Genomic DNA, 27,616 nt, shown 5'->3' with positions numbered 1-27,616 from the left:
ACTGACCTCAATACGGTAATATTGTGTAGTTGTTTAGAATTACACTTTGTTCTATTGACATAGAGTCGAATTTTGAGTAAGAGAGTTCAATGTTTTTACGCTGTTCTTGTATTTCTTTGTCAATGTGTGCCAAAACGGACAGTTCATTCAGTAGTGTTGTTGCATTGAATGCTGGCAGTTTTGTGTTTAAATTTTTTGTTTAAATTATTTAAACAGTGTGATTGGATTTTTATTTGGATTATTATTGTGAGTTTTTGTTTCTTATTTTATTTTAAATTATTTTTTGTCTGTATCGACTCACCAAAGCACCTTTACCCGAATTGTTGGTAGACTATTTCTCAAAGTACACAGAACAAACAGATAACACAAAACATAAAAACAAAATAAAAATTTTGAATACATCAAGTTATAACTTTGAAATGTTATCGTATCATTTCATTTTATATTTTATATATCATATTTTATCATTAATACCGATAACACATGATTAACACATTAAAAGGATTTTAAATATTTTATTACGTAAAAGACAAAAGTAACGATTTTCGTTTGTTTAGTTATGTTAGTAATTAGATAAATGGTAAATTTTCCTTCGCTTCGCATTTCTGGTATTTTGGTCAATCTTCAAAAATACATACATATTTGAGCCACATATTATAACCTTTCTCACATATAAGGAATCACGCTGGTGAAAACCACAAAAATTGTAATTTTTATACTGTTCATATAAACAGACGTGGAAAATTTATAATCTTAATCTCATCATCAAGAGGGAAAGAAAGATTAACTTAAATTAAAGTTCAATTTTACCCTTTCGAAAGTTGTTTAAAGTTATATGTTAACACTTCGTTGCAAGTAAACAGGAAACATAGTACAATTCCAATAAAAAATTGGGCAACTGGCGGCATTATCGCTTTAGAGCAATCTTTTCCAGGCAACCACTGTTAGAAGAAAACTAATGGAACAAAACATTAAAACATATATAAAAAGTGAAAAGAACACATGAAAAAGAAAAAGTTACTTATAAAACGTTGAAGCTGTTAACCAACTCGTATATTACGTATATATACGCAATTATCAAATTATATAGCAAAGATAGTGTTTGAGAGAAAGAGGTAGAGTTTTTTAATGTAATTGGACGCAAATGGGTAGGAGGCTCATCTGATGTTAAGTGATATGCCCATGGACACTCACATTGCCAGAAGGCTCGCAATTGCGTTGTCCTTTAAGAATTGGTACGCTGTTTTCTTGAATCCTAAGTCGAATTGGTTCGGAAATACTTCAGTGAGCAGCTGGTTTGAGAGAAAGAGAGACCGCACCAGACGAACACAACTATCGGCGAATTTAGAATTAAATTCGGATGAAATATGTACTGTTACCTACATTCATAAAAATTAAAGTCTCATCTGTATCTTTTCATAATAGTGTAAACAGAAAGAGACGCAAGAGCACCTTAAAGAACGAGTACAATTTAGTTTGTATGAAAAAATTTATATGCCGTGCTGGCCGATGACTTTTATACGCTATCCACGATCGCGCTTTCTATTTCTGGATTTCCCTTGCTACACTTGCTGGTACAAAAAAGGCGAACATTAGAAGGATAACTCATTTTAGAATAAAAGAGTTTGTAACATATGCTGTAGATTTATGATGTGGTAAACTTTAATAAATAAATAACTAAAACCCACTAAATCCATTTCGTCAAATCATTTATTTCAATTAGGCCTATTAAAAAGGCGCTTTTAAAAGTCAAAATTACAAGTGAAAAATATATAAAAAAATTACTTTAGTTGCCCCTTCAAAAGGTAGTTTCATATGGAGAAGAATGATGAAACTCCATACTTACTCTTTTAAAATAGTTTTTAAAATATCTTGTATACATTGATTTTATAATTATATGTGAAGACCATGTACCTAGAATAAATAAAATAAATATAGTTAAAAAAAACTAAAAAACACGCTTTTAACCTAAACTAAAAAGTCAAAAATAATTCCTAATTTAGGCTGAAAATGGTAATGAACAAAAAATACTGGTATTTATTGTGAAAAAGCGTGGGTTGCTCGATAGACGAAAAATATGGCACAGAGGGCCCCACGCTTTTAAAAAGCGTAAAAAAAAAGCGTAAGCGTGTAAAAAATACTATACTAAAATAAATTAGGCGCTTGGTGCTATAAAATACAATGCAGCAGATAAATAAAAAATATTAGATATATGCAAAAATCTAAAACCTAAACTGTACTATGTAAAGTATATATATGTCACGTGGTGTATAATATAGTGTTCGTGATAAATAAAGGCATTTCCTTAGTTCTTTGGTACTTTCTCTCCGGTTTCATTCTTTATGAGTCAAGATAATTAGGATTCCTACCTGACTGTGACTCAGAGTTAAGTAACCGTTACTTACGCATTCCATTACAAGACTTGATAATTACCAAAAGTAATAGTAATAATAAAAGCCATGTTTTAGATATTTAGCATTAAAATATATTTCTGTGTGCTCTTATTTGGCAAAGACCTCTTCAAAATCCCGAAATTTCTGTATGTATTATAAAAATTAAATGTACTTGTCAATCATTGTTAAAAACAAAAGCTTTGTGTTAGTAATTAGTTATATTTATAATTATTAAAATATATTATTATTAGTTTGCCTTATTGTTTGTATTGAAATGCATATAATCGAACAGCTATCGTAATAGGAAAGTAATAATAATAATTTATTTATTTAAGTAGACAATCATAAGTCCATATGGTTATTTGTGTTTGTATTGACCTAAATATTACATTTGTGCGTATATTCAATCATAAAATTTGAATTCGTTGTAAAATTATCCCCTCACACATCACCACACACACACAGTATCATTGTGTCGGCACATACAGTCCATTTCAATGACCCACAATAAGGGCAATCCAGACTTCCTGCTATACCCGCAGCATGCTGTTACCAGGGATACAGATAATACATTAAACGTTAAGGGAAAGTAGCTGTCAAATTGTCGTACTGACGTATGACGTATGACGTATAGTTGACGTGCCTCTGGTTTTTGAATTATGTTCGGTTCATATTCAATAACGGAATTATAACACAGTGACACTAATACAGGTTCTATGCTATTGCAAATATTTGAGGTGTCATTGACCTCTGAGTTGGCACGTGGCGAAATCTTGCGCAAGGTTTCGTGTTAGAACTAAACTATAGAGTATAGGCTCCTTCAAGAAAGAGAGCGTCCCAATTCTTAATACTCATACTTTGACGGCTCATTGGTCTAGTGGTTAGTACCCCTGACTGCGAATCCATGGGTCCCGGGTTCGATCCCCGGCTGAGACGAACATCGATGTGATGAGGATTTGGTGTTGTGCTTAGGTCTTGGGTGTTAAAATATGTATTTATATGTCTATCTATCTATAATATGTATGTATATCCGTTGCCTAGTACCCATAACACAAGCTTCACCAGCTTAGCATGGGACTAGGTCAATTGGTGTTAATTGTCTTAAAAAAAAAAACTTAGGCCTGCAGCGCGCTTGCGAGCCTTCTAGCAGTGCAACTGTCCATGGGCGGCGGTATCACTTATCACAACATTCTGTAACATAAAAAAAAGAAACTAGAGCAGTAGGCCTGGCTTTAGCGTGCGACTGTCATCGCTGAGGTCGTAGGTTCGATGCCCGGACTCGTGGACGTTCTATGTGCACATTTAGCATTCGCTTGAACGGTAAAGGAAATCCTGAGGCCTTAGACCCAAAAAGTCAACGACGGGTGTCAGGCACAGGAGGCTTATCACCTACCTATTGGATTGACAAATGAAAACAGATACAGAAATCTGAGGGCCAGACCTAAAAAGGTGTAGCGCAACTGATATATTTTAGTTTTTATATCGAAATTGCATAGTGTCGCCGTGGTATACGCTATCGGAAGCCTCATAGAAGTCTGAGACGCGTGCGCCGAATTATCAATACCATTAGCCTAACTAGATCATATCTAAATGTATTTGTTAGTAATTAATGTTGACCCTGACCTATCCAATAATGAATGAAGGTTTCTATTGTGGCTTGACCTTGACAAACGGTAATTAAAATCTGGGCTTCCTCATTGACTAATTTGGGTTTCTTTGTTATAAGACAAAAGAATGCATTTTATATGTTAAAATAGTTCGTTTATTATTTATTTAGCCTTACCTGGTGTTAAACGGTACCGCCGCCTATAGACACTTACATTGCCAGAAGGCTCGCAAGTGCGTTGCCGGCCTTTTAAGAATTGGTTTTTTTTCTTGAAGGACGCTAAGTCGAATTGGTTTGGAAATACATCGGTTGGCTGGTTCCACATAGTGGTGGTGCGCGGCAAAAACAGCCTGAAACGCTTAGTTGTGGAACGACGGACGTCGAGGTGATACGGGTGGTATTTTGTATTCTGCCTTGACGTCCGAAGATGAAATTCAGCTGCAGGTATTAATCCGAACAACTGCTCTGAACACTCTCCATGGTGAATTCAGTAGAAGATGCAGAGAGACCCCACATCTCTACGCAACGCTATGATATTATGTTATCACGTCGTATAAACAAGGAAAAATATTGCATATGTTACACTGTGTACGTATAAAGTTCGTCCATCAATACAAGCTAACATAAATTATATACAACAAAGTAAAAGTCAAAATCATTTATTCATAGGTAACACAATGTACACTTATGAACGTCAATAAAGAAATACATATTAACTGCTTCTAATTTTAAATTTACTGCCAGTTTTCAAATCAAGGGCGTAGAATGGAAGAGAAGAACTGGCAAAAATCAATTATACTAAACATATAGCTAAAGATAGAATACATAATATTTAAAAGTTTCAAACAGTTACGAAAGGATAAATAAAAATGTTAAATACGTGATACCTAATTCGGCTGTGCGGCTGTGAAAGTGGGGGTTTACATGAATCCCAAAACATAGTATATCTCTAATTTACCCTATTTGCATTTAAAGTATATCCAAATGTGTCATCATTTTATCGTTTGTGGTTTAAAGCTTGATGCCAATGACCTCTGATTAAAATGATTCATTAACCGCTACGAAAAAACAACAGCTAATATTCCTTTTTTATGGGACTAATGTACAAGATGACTCCGAGTTTGAATCCCGTGGCTTTTATTTGTATTTGCACTTGGTCGCGTGATATGTATAAACTAGGGAACACTAACACATATACATTCATAATATATAAAATAATCTTATATATATAAAAAGAAAATGGTGTTCGTTTGAGGCTCTTTCACGCTTAAACCACTGATCGTATCGACATGAAACTACCACCATTCGATGCGAAATTTTTCCTAGATGGTTTATGGCTATTTATTTTTTTAATTCCAACGTTCCTTCATTTTTTTATTTCAGTTTTACTTTTATGAAAATTTTTCCCGCTAATAAAAACAAAAGAGGCTTCCTAGAACCGCAAAACGTCAACATCTGTTAAAAAGTCGATTTTCGAAATATTTCAATTTTCTTAACGGGAAGTTAAAAAGAAGAATAATTAAAATATGAAAAAAAATAAAATAATGAAACATAAAATTTATTTTAATTCGTCCAGCAAAGCGGGCGCGAAACGGCTAGTATAATATAAAGAAGTGCAGTGTTGGCCTAGTGTTGCACTAATGGAGTTTTTGTCTATGTGCGCATATAACATTAGCTCGAACGGTGAAGACAATCGTGAGGAAACCGGCTAAAACCCAAAAAGTCGACGGCACAGGAGGCTGATCACCTACTTGCCTATTAGATTGACAAATGATCGTGAAACCAGAAACATACCTAATAAGACTGATTTGAATTACTATTTTTTGATAAATAAATCTTATTGGTGCCAATAGAAAAGCTGATACATAGACAGACACATATTTACTTTCGCCATTGTTTATTACAGCTCCATTTGCACGATCTCTACTAGGCTTAGAATCAAACCAACGTGTAGCAGAACATAAAAAATACTCTGTAATAAAATGTAATCTATGGAAACATAAACTTATCTTACCCCCAACTACATCGACATAAAGTCTTAACCCTTCATTTGCATTTAAAAATATCTTTAATCGCTATCCAGGAAGTGTCCCATTAAGCAGCGAGGGTTGACGCACCTCACGTACCGACTCCAATGATCTTAAATTTACGCCACCTCGGGGCCTAATCGACCATTTTTTCCCGCCTGATTACCGGGACGCTAATATTGACCCCCCTCCTCAAACAAATGTTAACCCTTTATTCGTTCCCCCTTCGAAAAAAAGCCCATAAAATATATCTAATTAAAAAATATCCCCGTCTCAAGGCTGACGTTCATAAAGAATGTCAATTAAACTGGGACGTTTTTTCTTATTTTTTTCGGCAATATTTCGTGTCTTTCCGCGGCCAGCGAAGGGTTAAGATAACGAAATTAGTATCGGTATGAAATATTGAGTAATTTAATATTTGGTGGGGGTCCTTTGTAGCTTTTGTTTGAAGTCTGGTGCTTTTTTTAATCTCATTCTTTCGATCAAAGGGGCGAGCAAAAATTATCGAGGGAATATTGTTTAGGTATTCAGATTCTAACTGCTAGTATTTGGATTCAAAAATCTAATTTCATCGCTGCAGCAAGGACTTACTTTTACTTATTATGTAGGTATATTTTCATCACATCTGTAGCTGAGTTTCATCATCGGACGTTGAGGCAGAATACGAAATTCCACCCGTATCACCTCGACGTCCGTCGCTTCACAACTTTTTGCCGCGCACCACCGCTATGTGGAAGTATTTCTGAACCAATTCGATTTAGGGTCCTTCAAGAAAGAGCGCTCAATTACTTAAGGCCGGCTGCTCACTTGCGAGCCCTTTGGCAATGTGTCTATGGGCAGTGGTATCATTTATTATCAGATGTGCTTTCTGCCTGTATAGTGTATACATATCAATAAAAAAAAATTAATTCAGTTTTTTCCTCTTTCGGTGCCTCTCCATTACTGGAGGTAGGCCGTCAATCTCGTGAAGCTTGTCTTGTCCTGTGCCAGATGCAGCAACTCTTCAGTCGCAATACCTGTCTACTCCTTAATGTGACGAAGCCAGATTTTTTCCTTCCACCTAAATGGCATATTAGGTAACACACATACAAATTTCCAGTTCCTATTATCTTCTATTACTAAACATTATAACTATCGTTAAATATCCTTCTACAAATGTTTTGAGCAATTTCTATAAAGTTACCCATTTTAATTCATAGAAAGCACCAACACCGTTGTTACTAGTAAAACATGTTTTTTTTTTATAGAACAGGGGCCACCGCCGCCCATGGACACTTGCAATGGCTAGCTTGCAAGTGTGTGGCTGGCCTTTTAATCTATCCAGCAATTATAGCAGAATGTGCAATATATTTAAATACATTTTAATTAAATTTGATTATCACTTTATTGTCATTGAGAATATTCGTCGTGAATCTACCAAACAATTATCTTTCAAGTTAGAACAGATTGATAATGTTTAGATCTAGATCGTAATTATTTGTTTTGCACTTTATATACACAACAAGATTATGTATAAAGCTATTAGTTTTCCATTTTCGTATCAAAATAACATAAAACATTTGTTTCTTCACACATAATTTTCTTTACACATTCCTTAAATAATAAAACCAGTGGCGCTACGACCTTTTTAGGTCTGGGCCTCAGATTTCTGAATCTGTTTCACGATCATTTGTTAATCTTATAGGCAAGTAGGTGATCAGCCTTGCGATTCTGTAACTCACTTTTCGAACTTTCGAAAAGTGTGCCTATGGGGTGATGCCATTTGATGATGATGGAGAAATAGCTGAGTGCATGTCTCTTTCCAAGGGACTTTAGTGTATATTTCTTTATTTACCATACTTCTGTTTCTGGGGAAAAGTGTTTTGTATGTTTGATAAAATAATTTCAAAAGTAAAGGCAAAAATCATTTATTCATACAGGTAACACAATGTACACTTATGGACGTCAAAAAAAATATATGAAATGCTCCTAATTTTACATTTACTGCTAGTTCTCAAATCAAGGGCGTAGAACGGAAGAGAAGAACTGGCAATAAACTCTCCGCCACTCTTTTTAATCGCCATGTTTGTTGTTGTACACAACGTTTGTAAGGAGCTGCAACCATTACACCATGTTCCGCGTGACTTCTAAGTAATAAATAATAATAAAATAAATTAAAAACAAAGATATGTCCCCCCTATCAGCAGGAGGCATGGTGAAATAGGAGCACGCACTTACATTTTCGTGGGAACAACACGCATATATTTCCGAACTAATTCGACTTAAGGTCCTTCAAGAAAAGCGTACCAATTCTTAAAAGGCCGGCAACGCACTCGAGAATCCTCTGGCATTTGACTGTCCATAGGTATGACTTAACATCAGATGACCCTGCATTTGCACCGTACTATAAAAAATAATATATCGTATTCACAAAACTCATATATTTATTTGGTTCTTCAAATACGCCAGCAGTTTTGAAACAACTCCGAAATTGTCTTATAATTTAATTAACCTTTGCATTAATTAACTAGCATAGATTAACATTTCTACAAAACAGCATTTGCTAACTAATTTCATTTGAATGAAAAACGTTTTTTTTAAAGAAAATATAAATCTTTAGCGAAAACTCCTTGAAAAATCCTTATTAAATCCCGCCCGGCTAAATAAGTTCGTTTGGCGGGTATAATTTTTTCCTTCTTTTTATTAGGATTACGTTGGCAAATAGAGGAAACCATCCATTTTAAGAGTTTTTTTTTTCTATAAATTGTGTCTGGACTAAGACACAATTTAAAAATGCGATCGAGCCTACTTAAGTTACAATCTAAATAATTTAATATTATCCTTATTTACTAAGAAGGAAATATAAGAAATTATTATAAGGAAGCGTCTAATTACACTACTTACAGTCTCTATTAAAGGGAAAACCATTTTGACTTAAGGTCCTTTAAGAAAAGAGCATTCCAATTCTGAAAGGCCAGCAACGCTCTCGCGAGCCTTCTGGCATTGAGAGTTTCCAAGGTCGGTGGTGACACTTAACATAAGGTCAGCCTCCTGCCCGTTTCCCACTTGTTCTATAAAAAAAAGACACTCTGTTCTTGTGTACTATTATGATAAATAATATTCATCGACTATTTTAAAAAGGAAAAGCCACTATTACCTTATTGGATGGAAAATGGCGGAAAAACCATGAAAGAAGTGCTGTTTCATCAAGACAATGAAAATTCCATGAATTGGGCTACACTTTGCTTCCGCATCCACCGTATTCCCCAGATTTTGACCCCAGCGATTTGGAAGGAGTTGGAATAGGCCTTCTCCCAAGTTTTGCTCTCCAGCAGTTGGGTACCGCAGCTTGTGAACTTGAGGTCTTTGTTAGACCTGGTCCCTTGGGTTGAATGTCTTAGCAAACCCCGAGGGCCCATCTTAAGGGCTTTGAGGGTAGACCCAACCCCACAGTCCCCACGTTGCAGTTGTCGACTTTCATGGCGCGGGCAAACGTTAGCGAATTTTCACCTTATTAAAAAAGAAGTCTTTAAGAGGGGCCATATCTAACATTTTAACACTTTACTACTAACAACATTTGAAATGGAAATAAAAACAAGGTTTTATTATTATTATACAGAACCCAGATCACGTCTCGCTTTTACTTTTTTAACGAGGCAACATTCTTGGCGATTTGTATGGCTTACGTTGTATAATTAGCGATTGTCTCTGCCGGGGTGGGGGGTGGCAATTTTGTATTGATGATTTTTTTCACTTGACTAATGAAGGGACGGTGAGAAATTGGCGGATTTGCGAACATATCGCGGGCTTCAAGCAATTAAATGGGATGATAATTAACTTAATATATAGGTTTTTTTAAATAAATGTTGTTATTACAACAGCAAATTCATTGGAAATGAAGTTTTTTATAAATCTGAGGTATTTTCAACTTAGGCTCCTTCAAGAAAAGAGCATACCAATTCTTAAAAGGCCGGCAACACACTCGCGAGCCCTCTGCATCGGCGGCGGTATCACTTAACATCAAGTGAATTGGCTCTTTTTTATCGTTTAATTATAACAATAATTGAAAGCCGAAATATTTTGAACATCAAAATAAAAAAATATTAAATTTTTATGTAATAACCATAAATACTAATAATAATATTAAATTGATTTGATTATTGCTAATACTCCAAAACTACTGATTTCTTTAAATTTTTTCACCATTAGAACCCTACGTTATCCCTGATGAAAAAAGAAATGAATCTAGTTCCATCCAAAATGTAGTTTCATATCGAGAGGAAAGGCAAAGAAACTCCATACTTACTCTTTTAAAATAGTTTTTACAATATTTTGTATCCACTCCCTAACGTTGGCAAGCCATGATTTTTTTCCTTCTACCAACACGCCGTTTACCCTGCATTTTACCCATTATAATTGAAGGAGATCTTTCCGTTCTTTTATGTTCTAAATCAATTAATTCAGACAGACAAAAGAACAAAAGTAGAATATCAAGTCAGAAGCCGGTGTATAGCAAAGTAATTCAACATTGATTTTAACACAGATATTACTAACAACACATTTCATCAAGTTGTGTGATAACTAGAATGGCTGTCACCGATGAAAAGTAAATACATAAATAAATAGATATGCAACTTGTATGCACTGCGAACGAACCTAACAAAGCCTCGCTGGAAAAAGGATAATGTGGATACACCTTAAATATAATATATTAATATGCGTGATAAATTTGAAAGGATTTTTATGTAACAAGAGACAAATGGGCAGGATTCTTACCTGATGTTAAGTGATATGACCATGGACACTCCCATTGCCAGAAGGCTCGCAAATGCATTGGTACGCTCTCTTTTTGAAGGACCCTAAGTTGAATTGTTTATGAAATATCACAGCGGGCAGTTGTTTATATAGGTACATATGAGCTGTGTTGGCCTAGTGGCGTCAGCCTGCGACTCTCATCGCTGAGTTCATTTCGATCCCCGGTTGTAAACCTTTCTATATGCGCATTTATCTCACTCGAACCGTGAAGGAAAACTTCGTGAGGAAACCGGCTTGCCTAATACCCAAAAATTCGACTTGAGTCAAGCACAGGAGACTGATCTATTGCCTATTATATTGACAAATGATCATGAAAGAGATACAGAAATCTGAGGCCCATCTAAAAAGGTTGTAGAGCCACTAGTTTTTTATAAATATAAATGTATATAAAATGGTGCTACCACGAAATTACCTCGCTTGGTATGTGATGGCATATGGTATTAAAAAACCATTTTAAGCATTTGATTGGATACATCTGTAGTGAACTTTTTACATAGTCATAGTCAATTAATTAACGACTGTGTTTTGTTTTCGAACTTAATTGTGATACTGCCATTATAAACTAAGACATTTTGGGTTCAAATAGAGTGTATTAGTAGGAGAGTTTCGTGTTAATACATGCAGCTGAGTTTCATCATCGGATGTCGAGGCAGAATACGAAATTCCACCTTTATTATCCCGATATCCGTCGTTCATCTGTGCGTAGTTTTTGGCACTCTTTGCCGTGCACCACCACAATATAGAACCAGATACCAATTGAAGTATTTACGAACTAATTCGACTTAGGTTTCTTCAAGAAAAGAGCATAGTTACCAATTTTTAAAAGCTAGAAAGCTGTGCGCGACTGTTCTATAAAAAAGTATTAGGTATTTCCTATTGAAATATAGTAAAAGTTCACTTTCACGTGCATTATTGCTCGGGGAATTCCCAGAAACTGTTACCTATCATCATTGAAAAAGTGAAAGCTGTTAGGAATATGATAGATGACTCATGAATAAAGTTGAAACAAGTCTTTAGAACAACCGTTGGTTAACTTACTTTTCGTTTTGATTGCTATGGCAAAGTACCATAAAGTTTTTGAGTCTTCATGCTTTTGTTTAGTAACAGATAGCTGGGCACTGCTTCATTAAAAAGCTATCTCATCTATAACATTAATTGTTTTATTAACTATATAATTTTACAGACAAATCTTCCAAGACTTCTTTATTTACACTGATAATTTTTACAATTTTTTTTTTACTATTATTATTATACATTATTTTTCTTCAGAGGCCCAAATGTTGTGGTCTCTTAGCCAGGGCCCATTACAACCACATCACACACACATTACACACTTAAAATTTACCTTATAACTTTTGTTTTTTTTTTCAAAGTTTTTTGTTAATTTAAATTTTTGATTATTATTATGTGTTTCGTTTGTAATAAATGTTTTGTTATGAAAACACAAGAGCTGCTTGTTATTTTATTTGTTATAAAATCTAGGTAGACACGAGAATATATTTTTATTGTAGAATTATTGTGTGACTGTCGTGTTAGTAGCTGTTGAGATAGAATAATTATGTGGAAAATAAATAAACATTTGATTTAAATTCAAAAATCACTTCATGATTTTAATTTTGACGTCTTCATTGTCATATTTTAGCTATTTTCGTCTAAAGAGGAATCTGCTTAACTAATTAAACGTGAGATTTTCACAATACTATCGTGATTTATAGATAACACGTGCTTAGAAAGTAATAAACGTGTTTAATTGTAGATAATGATAGATAAATTGATTACCTAAGCTAGGCATCTTCAGTAATTGAATCATCACTTGGTACTTATACGAGAAATACCATACCTACTTTAAAGTGGTATGCTTATGTATTATAAAAACAACTTATCTAACTATCAGTGCGATAATGACTGATTCATTTTTATTAATAACGTAGTAAAATTTGTATTTCCTCGTATATCTATAATGCTAGTTTAAAAAAATCTATTTTGTACCGAAAAACAATTAGCATTAGGTTTTTCACAAGAAAACGAAAAATTACGAGATGAAAAAATATGGTTGTCTGTAAGGTCGGTTTACGGACAATAGTTAACGTGACATCATAATAAAACAATGATGAAATGATTGCATACTTTTATGAATAAAATTGAATCATTTTTATTGAATTATCACTATTTTATATGGATACAGAAGGAGCGTATAATGAGCGTAACGGGACAATGAGTCATGCTTTTGCGTGCCGTCGTTCATTGAATTACTAGACGTCACGTCAATCTATGATATTTTGAATCTTTGTAGAAGAGAATTATCATCAAAGAAACGGATGCAATTAGGCGAAGAAGTAGCTCACTTTTTACTTTATTTAAATAAATGCATTTAAAACACACGGCTCACTAATAAAAAAGGTAATATTTTGTCACGTAAAAGTTAAATAGGATGTCCATATTCATACAACGTATAAAATAAGCATTTGTAGCGAGGCAAAGTTTGTGCGCGTTTGTGTTCGGCGTGAAAGCAGCGCCGATACAGTTTCTACCTTACACAAATATTTAGTACATACATATCGCTTTAGAAATAAAACTTGTATTTACTTATATTTCCTTATATTCGAACGTTATTTCGGGCAGTTCAGCTTCCTCTCAACCGTGACTATTTAAATGTACAGTTTGAGTAAATTCAGTAGAAGTAAATAGAGTATTTAAGGCTCAAAAAAAATGTATTAGAGCAATTTGTGGAGCAAACTATCTTGATAGTAGCGTACCTTTGTTTGAGAAGCTCAAAATGTTATCTCTTCCCTGTATGTATATTGTAGAATGTCGAAGACATGCAGAGAAGTTGGCTGTGCCAAAAATTGGAATTGTGTAGGAAAACACATTATATATGGAAATCAAGGTTTTAAATAATAATTTACCAAGAACATTAAAAGATCTTCCTACTAGAGTTTTTAAAATCGACTTTAGATTGTACCACCTTAACATTTTTGTTCCAAATTCTTGCAAATAAATTATTATTATGAACAATCGAAACAAAGTAATTCAAAACGAAAAAGTGCGTTTTTTATGTAAATATTTTATTTATTACTGTTAAATCTTGTGTTGTATGTGAACTAAATATTTTATAGTTTCCGCATTGGAGTAACCTTTAATGGAAGCTTATTATGTCAAAAATATATAAAAGCATTCTCAGAAATTACAAATCACTTTCGTGTAATGTTTTCAAGGGCAAGGTGATGAGATTTTAAAAGGCACCGAGCCTATAACTCAGGAGAGTTTGTAGGCTATGAATTTTGATAGATACATTGAATATTACACTATTATTAATTCAATTGTTTTTAATTACATACATTTTTATGTACTTGGCATGGCCGGCTCTTTGTAATTCAATAATATTTTATTTATTATTATTAAATGTAGTACGGAAGGCAAAGTGCTATATGGCGATTCTTTTTAATGTAACAATCAGGATTGGCGCTTTGGAAGCTCAGATTTCTGAATCACAGAATACCAATACACAAAACTTCACTGCAGCTTTATACACCAGAGGGCAAACGGACAGGACCGGCAACGCACTCGCGAGCTCTCTGGCTTGAGAGTGGCCCTGGTCTCTGGCAGAATGACCAGCGCTGTGGAACATTCTGCTCCTCTGCATAATGCTGAGCCAGGGCCAATTACAGCCATAGGACACACGCATTACACACTTGAAACGAACCGAATAGAATTTTTTTTTATATCTCATTATATTTTTTACTTTGATTATTGTTATTTTGTGTGTGTGTTTTTGTTTGTAGTAAATGTTATGTCTATGTATCACTTAACATCAGGTGAGCCTCCTGCCTGTTTGCACGTTGTTCGATAAAAAAACAGGACCGATATACTACCCATAGTAACTCATACGTAATGAGAATCGATACGTTGTTTTATTAAAGGACTCTAAGCCTAATTGGGAATTTCCATAGATTCAACATATATTCCCACGGCGGCTGGTTTAATATTTTATTTGTAATAAATAAATATTGTTCCGTTGCATCTACCAAGACTACAAGATACACCAAATGTCTGTAATATATTACCAATATTAATATAATGAGGCTGATAATAAACCGGAAACGGAAGCACATCGATCCCTGTATCTCGACACTAGAACATAAATTACTGATCCTATTGAATTGGAAATTGATGATCGCCTGAGGAACCTACAAACAATATAATAATGCCTTCAAAAGGATTGATAACAATTTTATCTTATCAGTTCTAAGGTTTAAGGATTGTGTTATTAGAAACTTTAAGTGTTTTATTAATTGATGTTAAACCAGTTAAATTTAAGCATTAAAAACAATTTTAACGAATTACAAGTATGTAAAAATTCCAACTTAAAATAATATACAAATAGGTAAGTCGTTTTTATAAGATTAACAGAAAACCTTTTGCCATCTTTTCTAAGTACATTTTTAAATTATAGATTACGCTTCACAAATTGAGCCGGCGAAGATTATAACATTTATGTATTTTATTTATTTATTAACACTTCGTTGCAGAAACATAAAAAAATTGACATAATTAAATCAAACGGCAACTGGCCAGAGCGATCTCTTCCAGGCAACCACTTTTTACTTGTTTTACAGCCTATAATGACATAGATATTAAATATAATCAAATTGTAAACTTCTAAAAATTAATTAAAGATAAAGTGAATACGAAATAATAAGAATACCTTTGGACGAACATTTTTCATATGAGCATTTATTAAGCAATTTTTCCCTTCACCGATTTACTCTTAATACCATGTTATAACGATAATACGACGATACAGTATTGATGAATACAACTCATAGTGAGAACGTTATAAATCCACAGAGAACTGCAAACCAGTTTCATCCTTAAGTTGAGATAGATAAAGATTATATTCCAAAATACACTCATTCTAATAAAGTTACATTCGATAAATCATATTTTTCGACTTACCAACTCATGTCTGGAAACGTAGACCGTTTTCCAAAGTTATAAAGTTGACAATTGTCTATCACTAGATGGCGCTGAAACACACAAAAGGGGGAAAGTGGTGTTTGTAAAATTGATTATGTTTGACGTCTTTTGATCGTATTCTTTACAAAAACGCTTCAAAGATTGATTTTAATTGAATAGAACGGGATCGAGGTAAGGCTCTATCGAAGGCTTTCGTGCGATTAGCCGCGTCTCGATACACAAAGGGATTTTGATCTTTTTATGAATTTTACGTGTACTGATTTATTGATTACAAAGACTTTTTGAAGTCCCCATGTAGACGGAGATTTATAAGGCAATCGAGTCTTTATGATTTTGTATCTTATCTACTTTACATATGTTTTATTACATCAATCAACGCTAGCTTACATACATACTTGAACAATTAAGAAAAGGATATCATATATTATATGTATTTTAAAATATGGGTTGGTAAAATTGACGAATCACGAATTGTTAAAACAGCTCCAATTTAGTTCTACATATTTTCATCGCTCGACAATGGTATACCATGCAATGTGGTGGCGCATACTCTTTAACCCCATAGAAATTAATTAAATAATCTTAATTTTATTTCTGACATTAATGAAAGAAGGTACAAGGCTTTAACCTGATCAAACCAAACCTAACTTATGTAATTCACTGAAAACCGAGACAATATCATTTACATCATGCATGTAATATTATCAGATTTTTCAAGGGGTGTGCGCCTCCTTAATATTACCTGGGGTAACAAGTCGAAAATGATAGAAAAAAATTTGGAGCTGTTTTAATGTAGAGCCCTGATTCGACAAATTTTCCATTTTCATAGTTAATCAAGGTACTGGCTCAAATTATCGTTCCATTTTGATGGCAGTTGGTTTATCCCATTACTGTAGAAGTCGGCGAAAGCGTTTTGTTCTGCCTCGATACCAGACTTATGCAAGCAGTGTTAGGCCATCTGTTTGTGTAGATTTTAATAGTATTTTTTTATTATTTTCAGAAACATCATGCCGCCAGCAAAAGACTACAACGCAAAAGCTTCATATGGGCGGTCACTTTCAAATAGTGAGTACTTTTATTTTTACAACTGCGCTCATACTGTTGTTTATTTATTTATTTATTTCGTAATCCTACAGCTAACATAAATTATATATAATAATAAACAGTTACACTGAAAATATAGCCAGAGATGGAATACATAATACATTTTACTACAAAAAGGTTCATAAATTTACAAAATCAAACAAACAAAAAATAAAATATTATGTTGTTATTTATAAAGATCTTATATTTCTAAACAGTTAACAAACACTACTTATCCAAAGCTTGATATTTTCGGTTGTGGGCTGATCAATTTAAAAAAAAGGAAGTGCCTATCTGATACCTAATCCGCTATTTTACTAGTAATTTGAACAATTATATTCACCAGGTATTTTAGAAAATAAAGCTTATAGTAATAATAATTTTCTTTGCAAGATCGTAATATACTATAATATATTGTATAATGGTGAATGTGGTAAATCACAGAACCGATTTTTTATTTTTTTTTACTTATGTAACTTTAAAGACGTTGTGGTTTATGACATTTTCTTTTGAATAATTGTAATGTAGACTGTAGAGGTAGGGTAAAACTTGCTGAGTGTCTTGTCCGTTCTTCTCAGAACAAAGCCTCCTGGTAGTTTTGCGAACGGATGGCGTAGTCTTGCTCTTTCGTGAACTTTGTAAACGTTTTTGACATTCATAAGCATGCACTTAGACGCATCTCAACTGAATAAACGTATTTTGTTTGATTGATATACGCTTTTAGAGAGAAGAGCTGATAGCTACTTGCATGTTTAATGTTCAAGCAATCAGTATTCATACCTTAAATGTATTGCAACATTTAATAACGCAATTTCTCTTCCAGATGAAACCACAATGTCAGCGCGTGTCTACCACCCGGCGACAAATCTGATACCTCCATCACCACCAACTACTCCGACGGGTTCAGCTCCAATGTTCCCGAATCGCAGTCAATCCACGAGCTCCTGGAGCCGGCAGAATAGTAATAGCAAATATTCTTGAAGAACCCTCTATTGTTAAGGGATGGAAGAACACTAGCCGTATGGCTCGACAAACAAAAGATCTGTTACCTACAATAAATATATGACAAAGTCTCTCGGAGAATAAAGTTACACGTAGAAAATATAAAGTAAACGGTAACTTAAACGAATCGTAATTTGATTCCTATTAAATTAACACAATACTGAGTGCATCTAGTCAGTAGGGAAATATAGAAATATGTAGTATTAATTTTATTTAATTGTCTGTCATTGTTTTTTTCATGAATCTTCAATTGTTTTGTGATGATTTATTAAAAACATTAAATGCTAGTCAGGCAATATATTTGATACTAGGATAATTGAACTAATGATTGTAAGCCAATTAAGACACTAAATGTATTAGCAATTTAATGAAATAAATGGCCTTTTTTACCTTTTTACCCGGTTTGATTGATTCTATTTTTGAGCGTACCAATTCTTAAAAAACCGGTAACGCACTCGCGAGCCCTCTGGCCGTGAACTCTCCCATGGGCGGCGGTATCACTTAACATCAGGTAAGCCTCCTGCTCGTTTTCCCCTGTTCTATATAAACATAATAAATTAGTACGTGGAAATAATAATAAATAAATCAGTGCCGCTACATTCTCTTTAGGTCTTGGCCTCAGATTTCTGAATCTGTTTCATGATGATTTTTAAATCTAATAGGCAAGTAGGTCATCAGCCTCTAGTGCCTGACACACGCCGTCGACTTTTTGGGTCTAAGACATGTCGGTTTCTTCACGATGTTTTTCCTGCACCGTTCGAGCAAATGTTAAATGCGCACATAGAAAGTCCGTTGGTGCGCAGCTGGGGATCGAACCTACGACCTCAAAATGGAAAGAAGATTTGAGCCAGTACCTTGATTAGCTATAATAAATACCAAAATTTGTATATACATATTTTAAAATTTTCATACAAATCTCCAATCTCAGCGGTTCAATATATATGATATTCTTTTAGTGTACGCGAACAAAGTGGCCAGGTAACAACTAAATTTTTTATAAAGTAAAGAAAATGATTCGTTATTACTGTTATCAATAACTCATACTAAAAATAGCCCTTATCTTATCAATTTACCGATACAATTAAAAATGTTATCATAATGTGGTTTCGAGAGAGGACGATAACGTAACCGTCAATTTCTGTGAAGTAAAGTCTATTAAAACTACGTAATACCCTAAATTATAATAATTAATGCAAAATAGTAATATAAGAATAATAACAATATAATAAACCGTAAAACGCCATCTACTGTATACAATAAGAACTACAAACACGGATCGATAATTCGGCAATAAAGTTTAACGGAATAATTGAAAGATGGCGCTGTTAATCGTAAATAAAAAATTATAAATAGTAAATTTACTAATACATTAAAATACATAATATTAAAATATCAATAATTGTATTGCTTGCATCTTAATACGCAAATAAAATGTTATAAACAAAATATATCACGAAGTACTTAGTTACATAGTAAAGCGCCATCTCATAGACAATTAAGATACTAAATCGATAAATCGAAACTCAATCGAAATCAACGTTGACAATCGGAATTTATTATAATTTCGTTTCATTTTCAAAGATGGCGCTGATTGCAATGATGTAAAATCATTAAAGAAAACTAGTTAATGATATAGTGGCTCTCGAAGCGATCGAAAGAGCAAACAAACTGGCAAAGGAAGCTACGCATCTTGAAGAGGCGCCCGTGTACAAAAGAGTCCCCATGCCGTATCTGAAGAAATTTCTACATGCAAAGACGATAGAAAAATTGAAGCACATTTATAGCAGCGACGACACTGCTGCAATAACTAAGTTATTCCTTGTTGATTCAGCCTATTCAATAGTTAGAGAAGTAAAACCAACGGGACTGATCGCACAGATTGACAGGTCACGGTGGATTCTCATCGTGTATTCACAGATTAAAGTAAAATGAAGCCTGTCCAACAATACAGCTGGAGAGACAGTATTACATGTCCTGACTGACTCTCCAATGGCAGGAGACAAACTTCAAACAAATTATTATAAATGAAAGTCACCTTTCTAAAAATTTCTGCAGTGGAATCAGTCACCCACGTAGTCGTGGAATGGCTGTGACTTCCCAACGAGTAGACATCCTCGGAGCAGTGAGGGCGTAACAGTGAGCTTTGTGTAGCATGCGAAGTAGGAAACTTCTGAGCATCTACAGCTAGGCTGGTTTTATTAACCAAATGGGCGTCTAAGTGTCACACTGCTAGATTAACTGCGGGTCCGACCTAGTAATTACTAATCTATAATTAAAGATAATTTAACAGGCGTCTCTAAGTACTCCTAGATTCATTCTTTATCTTTGCATTTAAGTAAACTTTTTGATCATAAATTTAGTTTTATTTATCGTTGAACGAAACCAATATTTCTCTGTGGGTATTGTCCCGGAATTATCAGCTCCCTCGCGATAGCAGCATTTTAATTTAAATTTTCAAAACTTATAGATTTATGGCGCTTGAGGAGTTTTAATTAATATCTTTTGCATTTTTGGCCATCGTTATATTAATTATTTGATACTGGCTTCAGCAACTTAGCTGAGACATAATTGGGTTATTTTAAGATATAAATATTTTTATACCACGATTATGTTGTTTACTTTATGTTTTTGTAATTACTGAGTTACCAGGAGTGACTTAAATTATGCTACTAAGATTCCATTGTGTAGCTGTCACATAATAATAATAATTAAGCATGAATTATTACTTTAACCAATCACCCATCTATACAAAAGATACAATAGTAGCCCTGTAATAGAGGGCCTCCTCCAACTGGCACCATCCATAGGAAGTTAAACTTAAATCCGTTGCCATAGCTTGCGGCTTCACGAATATCAGTGCAATCTAGACTTTGTGAAATGCGTCAGTTAGAAGTCACTTGGAGTCCATCGCAATGGTGTGGATATGAAGCTAAATACAGACTCCAGGCGTTAGGGCGAGTAAAAAATAAATTAACCCTTTACCCCTACAAGAGACAGTATGGAGTGTATCCTCCTATGCACTTATGTATCCGACCTGTTCGTTCTGGGTATGGTGGGTTATGACCAGCTACGCCTAAGAAGAGAGCCTGCAATATCGGTATACCTATTTAGAATACTTACGGATCCGGTGCATATTGGGGATCGAGGGATACATGTAATAAATAAGTTTTCTATCCAGATAGACCTTTTTGTTTATATGTTGTGTTAATAGTTATAAGATCTGGGACATATATATTTTAAATGTATTTTAATTGTAGAATTATTGTGCGGTTCTATCGTATTAGTAGTAACTATAAGGTTTTTTTTATTGTTAAAGCTTGCCAACGCTCGGCACACTGATACAATGGTAAAAGAACCACAATTTCTAATCTGACAAGCACTTATAGGCAAACATGACATACACGAAGAGATAATACAAATATTAAACAAAAAAATAAAAATACAAAATCTAAACAAAAATCGATTTTAAAGTGTGAAGCAACTATGGATATCCAGACCTAGCTTGTTTATCAGAATGCTTAATCTGGACATTGGCGAGCTTTGACCTAAACTTGGTTTTCGGAAAGACAAATGGAATGATGGGATATAATAATTATATGGAAAATAAATAAATATTGTTAAAATGACACATCATAAAAAGAACTAAACCGTAACCGACTGAATCTAAACTACAGTTATTAATAGATCATCACTTAGATAGGTCACAATTCGCAATAAATAGTTATTAGAGTGGGCAGACGTCTGACTGCGCCTGAGTGCAGCGCCAGGTCAATTTTCTTATCAATCGTTATTGCTCTGACTGAGAATTTTTGACCGACTTCAAAAGGCTAAGTTTAACAATCAAGTAAAGTATACAGAACTCCTCTAATTATTGTTGACTAATTAAAGTTATTCTCTTATAAATTCATTATAATAACTCATATTAACACGATGAGTCAAGCTCAAAATATTCCGATCCCACATAAAGACCGTCACGCTGTGTTGCAAAACGTAGAAAAGTACAACGCAACAACTCCTGGTCTTCGTGGGCCATCGTCAAATCCTTGAAATATTCACGAGAGAATCTCTAACCATCAGCTATGGGACCTAAGCAATGAGGTGCGAATTGACAGGTCTTGGAACGCCGAAAGTGGAAGTGGATACGATCCTGAGGAAGTCACATTACCAAGGAAGCACTCGAATGGAATCCTCAGGGCAAAAGGAAACGTTGCAGAGGTGAAAGATGCTGGAATAACGTGAAGTAAAATTAAGAGAGCTCCCTAGACCGATCAGGCTGGTTTTCTTTTCTACGCTGGATGCCGTCTGCCTGGGGGACATAAGACTTTAACTCCAGTAAGTCATATAACAACTTATGGTGATATGGACATTTCACAAATAGTAATTTATAAACAAAACACCACCACAACCCTTGGTGAGACCAACTTCTGTATCTGGTAGAAACTGTAGTGGTAGTCAAGTAGGCAGTCTTTTGTGCCTGACACATGCCGTTGACATTTTTGGGTATATTTGCCGGTTTCCTCACGATATTTTACTTTGTACGAGAGACTGTGAGAGTGAAAGAAGAGTCCTTTGGTCCATGTCATTACATCATTTATGGTTATTGTGCCTCACTCGACATAGATAGGTATAGTGTGTCGTGGACTTTTTTTGTAGATATTTATAAGATCTACAATTACTTAGAACATTTTATGGTTCTATCTTTAATAGTTTAGACAGGGTACGCAAAATAAGTAACTTTTTTGGTTGATTTTTTACACCTTGTGTCCGAAAAACCCTAATATCTTACGGAACCCTATTTTTGTTCAAAATTAAATATAGCCTATATTACTCGTGGATAATGTAGCTTTCGAATAGTGAAAGAATTTTTAAAATCGGTCCAGTAGTTTATGAGCCTATTCATTACAATCAAACAAACAAACAAACAAACAAACAAACAAAGTTTTCCTCTTTATAATATTAGTGTAGATACTATTCTCGATCTCGCAAGTTCTGGAGTCAAATATCCCTCTAACATCGCAACATACAGACAGATGTTTCAAGTTCATGATGATGATCACATGGCCCTGACTTGACGCCTCCTGACTTTTTTTTGTGGGGATACCTTAAGGTCTACATGAACAATCCGAGGAACATCAGCCAGCTAAAGGAAAATATCCGTTGGGAAATGCCAGCTATCACCCTAGTTTTATTGACAAGAGTTTTCACAAACCTGTCTTCGCGTTTAGAGGAGTGCCGTCTTCGAGAGAGCCGTTATTTAGAAGATGTTATTTTAAAAAAAAAATTTGGTGTGTGATTTTTTTTAGCCTATACTTAATAGTGCTATTACGCTACCCGATATCTATTCCCATTTTATACACGGCCGGATTATGATATCTATGTGTTCTAGTAATTGACAATTGAATCACTCAGGAGTCGTGTGACATGCGTTTTCTATTATTAGACAAAGCAGACGTCCATCAATTGGTCTAAATATAGATGTGAGTTAACTAGAACCACTTGGGATGTAGGACAACCGATCGAAATGATTTAATATCAATAAAATTGATTTATTCCGTATATAAAGGTCGCCGAGACTTTTAAAGAGAAAACACAATTGAAGTCGCTTTCAAAATATCATTGAGATCAAGCAATCATGAGCAACATGACTCTCTTCCCAATAAATATTGTTACGTTGGGATTCGAAAGGAGTTTTTTTTTAATAAAGTTCTTTAACCGTTTAAGGTTTTGTTTTTACTATTTTCAAGTAGGGTAGCGAAAAAGTTGCACATCTCAAGAATGGCGCGTTGGGCATGCTTAATTTTCACTCCACCATTTACCGAGATTCAGTATCGACTGGCATAATGCAGTACACTATCTTAATTGTATGTGGATCGGAAGGTTTTCTGCGTTTTATTAAAATTTGCGAACACGAGAACAGAGGTAGTTTATTTGAGACTTTAATCAATTATTAAACTCAGGTATTTGATTGTTTAGTTTCCGGTTCAAACTGGAGTGCAATTTATTAGGCGGCATATAAGTCACCAATTCTTAAAGGTCCGGCAACGCATTGGCATGTCTGGACTTTCTGCCCGTTTGCATTGTTATTTAAAAAATAAAATCATTCTGACAATTCGAAGTATTAAAGTTTTCAATTTTGTCTTCGCTGATGTGTTTCCTCTCATTTAATTTCACTATGGCACACAGTATTTATCTAAAGTCTACAGTCTACGGGAGCAAGCTTGCGGGGTTTTAGATATATAATAAGCTAAATTCAGATTAAGCATGTACACTTTAGATAAGGCAGGTATATAAGATATAATAGTCTTTGTCATAATAGGAAAAATGTGTCTTGTAGTAACCAGTTGAATAATAAATTGTATACTTTGTGTGTTAGTATAAAATACTTGAATAAAAATACAAAAACATATGCCCCGGGTGAGGATCGAACTCACGACCTTAAGATTATGAGACTTACGCGCTGCCTACTGCGCCACCGAGGCCATGCACAAGGTATTAAATTTATCGAACGTATTAGATATCATGCTTATTACGTCATTTTTAATTCTTTTAAAATTATTTGCATACAAAGGAATATTCTCCATGAAATAATACAACTATCGACATTATAGAAATTTGCAATGCGCAGTATATCTTTATTCAAACTAAACTATGTGTCATGACGTGAATTTCAAATGCACTGGTTCAGTTCCTAGCATAATTGTTACAGTACCTATACTTACAGGACTTTAAACTTTTACTTTGTAAGTACAATATAATAAAAATATATAAAGGGTATCTCTAATGCCTAGGTATATATAAGAAATGCTAATCGCAGCCTATCATAGCTTAGTTGTTGAGTAAGCCCACCACGAAAGTCATAATAAATGATTACCGAAAATTTTCTCGCGTTAGGTTTATTTTCACGTGTAACAAGAGTTTTAGATTTGCCGCCAATTCACAAAAACAAATGACAAATGAATGTTATATACTAGATTAGGTTACCAAAGAGTTCTAAAATTGAAATTCAAAAAAGTTTTCATTAGCAATGTTTCTAACTGGCCAGTTCTAAACATTTTCAGTGTTACCCACGTACCTTGATACCAGTTCGTTATATACTTACTTCTCACAGATCGAGTACATTTATTAATTAATATGTAAATGTAAGACACAACAGAAACTATTATATCGTATGTTAAAGTGTTGGGGCCACACCTCAACTATGAATTAAAGCAGGTGTAGAATTTGTGCAAGACTGGCGTTTGTCAAGACAGCGATTATAAGTATACCCCTGCAACGCACTTGCAAGCTTTCTGGCAGTGTGTCAAATGGTCACTTAAAATCAGGTGAGTATTTTGCCCTAAAAAAAAGCCCAATTTCACAGTAATAGGCGTGAAGTGATTACCAACATTCAACGTTAATTTAAAACGACAAAACAAATAACAGTTGGCTTCAGTTGCAGTCAAAATTCACACTATTCCAATGTCAGAATTAATTAAATACAGCCCACCGATGGATTTATAGAATCTAGATACGAATAACCCTTTAAAACAAGTATATTATGTCTACCTACATCTGTGCGCTCTAATTTCAAATGTTTTATCTGACTTTTAAATATTGTTTCTCAGTAAGTGAATTATGCATGCTATTCTTATGAGAAATAAAGTTATTCTTAAACCTAAAACAAGATTATACGTACATATACACGTGAAACGTGGTAGAACTGGGAACCCTGACACAGGTATTTATTTAATTAAAATGGTTTTTAAATCTTACACATTGTAATGAATTGTTGTCAAATGATTAAATACATTTTTATTTTTATTACAGGGGCTGTTCAAGTATTACGTGAGCACTTCAGGGGGGAGGGGGGTATTTAATTTTGTAATATGGTGACTACGTCAACAGTGTTTATTTACTTTTTTACACATATTACCCACACATTGTCTATGCTTGAAAACGAAATGCATTTTCGAGGATTCTTATAAAAAATTAAAATGTTTATGTACTAGTATTTTTGAGAGCTTTGCTTACTTTTTCCGACAAGAGGAGTGAAGGGGGGGGGGGGATTAATTGCAGTAAATCTGCTTACGTCATACTTGAACGGCCCCATACACATGACTAATCTTTAATTATACTAATCGAAATAATTTTTAATAATCTAAAAATATCTAAAATAGATCAAACCCAAACAACTTTTCATAACAATAGTCTGAATAGGTAGTCTTTTTAGAATAACTAAAATATAATATATTTTTTTAAATAAGTCAAGTTGTTTATGCTGTAATGACCAAATAAGTTCCTTTCTTTCATCAAAACTTGATGAGTTGTTCTGACTAATACCTGCAGCTGAGTTTCATCATCGGTTAAAGCAATATAAAAATACGTCCGTCGTTCCACAACTGAGCGTTTCTTATGCAATTTTTGCCGCGTACCACCACTATATGGAACCAGCTGTTCACTGAACTATTTCCGAACCAATTCTACTTAGGGGCCTTCAAGATACTACGTACTTGCAAGCCTCCAATGTGAGTGTTCATGGGCTGCGGTATCACCAGGTGAGCCTTTGCCTCCAATTAAAAAAAAATCAGTTGAACGTCAATAGTAGGCTTCAAAGTTACATCTAGTGCTCTAATTCCTGGTCCCACCGTAGACAGTATGGCCCATAAATTGAGCAGGCCTGTCAATTGCATTCGTTCGCCAATAGTTGCGGTCACCGGCGTGTGTTGGCTTTTCGCTTTTTGTTTTACGCAAAACCGAAATTGTATTACCGATATACGATATGGATTCTTATATACCAGCTGACACGGCAAACGTTGTTTTGCCATGTATATTATTTCTAGGAATTTATTTTAGTTCAATAAAATAACTATCAAATATAAATATAAATAATATTCAAAAATAGGGTAATGGTATGTATTTTTGTATGCCGTATCATAAAAAAAAAAAAAAAACAAAATTTGTATGAAAATGAGGTGGACACCCCTTTCCACTGAGGGGTTTGAAAGATAGATAATAGCCGATTTTCAGATTTACTGAATATGCATAAAAAAATTCATAAGAATCGGTCTAGCCATTTCATTCAAATTTTATATATTAGATTATAATAGATATTAAGAACTAATTTCTCAAAGTTTGTTTACCCATTGGAGTAGACTCTTGGGCCGTGGGGTTCAAGTGCACAGGCACTAATTAAAGATGACAGGCGTCTGGTAGATAGTTCTGGTGACCCCAGAGCTGGTGCTTTCCTCACTCAACAAATAAGTATCGCGATACAGCGAGAAAATGTTGCCAGCAAGGATCCACTAACACTGGGATCTAACTTTTAAAATTTGTTTGTTAAGAATATTGTAAATACCTACTATTTATGTGTTGGAAATAAAGATTCATTTTTATATTTCTTAAACTCTGTTCAAAATATCTTCAATAGTATTTATGACGTTTAAATTATTAAAACTAAAATCACAATATATCAGAACTACAAATTTAGGTTTATGGATGTTCAAGTTCCTTTTCTTAAATGTAAAATTTGAATTAAATATCAAGGTATCCAGGCGCTCATCAAAAAGATAGGAGAATGCCAAAAGGCTATGGAGGGTTCGATTCTCCGATTGAAACGTAAAGACAAAGTTAAAAACGATGTGATACACATACTAAAATAAGGTGTCGTTACACATACACAAGAGTTAAAGTGGAAATGCGCCCGCACACGTCACATTGCCCGCAATTGTAATGCTAGTAGATGGGTCAAGAAGACC

The 27,616-nt window shown here is 34.2% G+C and overlaps 1 non-coding gene across 1 annotated transcript; it reads right to left on the bottom strand.

The window, feature by feature from the left end:
- Nucleotides 1-24,288: 24,288 nt before the first annotated feature.
- Trnam-cau lies at nucleotides 24,289-24,361 on the bottom strand. The gene has a single exon. It is a non-coding gene; the product is annotated as a tRNA-Met (tRNA).
- Between the last annotated feature and the right edge of the window lie 3,255 nt (nucleotides 24,362-27,616).

The sequence above is a fragment of the Pieris napi genome, chromosome 11 (assembly GCF_905475465.1).
Source record: "Pieris napi chromosome 11, ilPieNapi1.2, whole genome shotgun sequence".
Taxonomy (NCBI): domain Eukaryota; kingdom Metazoa; phylum Arthropoda; class Insecta; order Lepidoptera; family Pieridae; genus Pieris; species Pieris napi.
The sequence above is the reverse complement of the archived record's forward strand: the minus strand, read 5'-3'. Positions and strand labels throughout refer to the sequence as shown.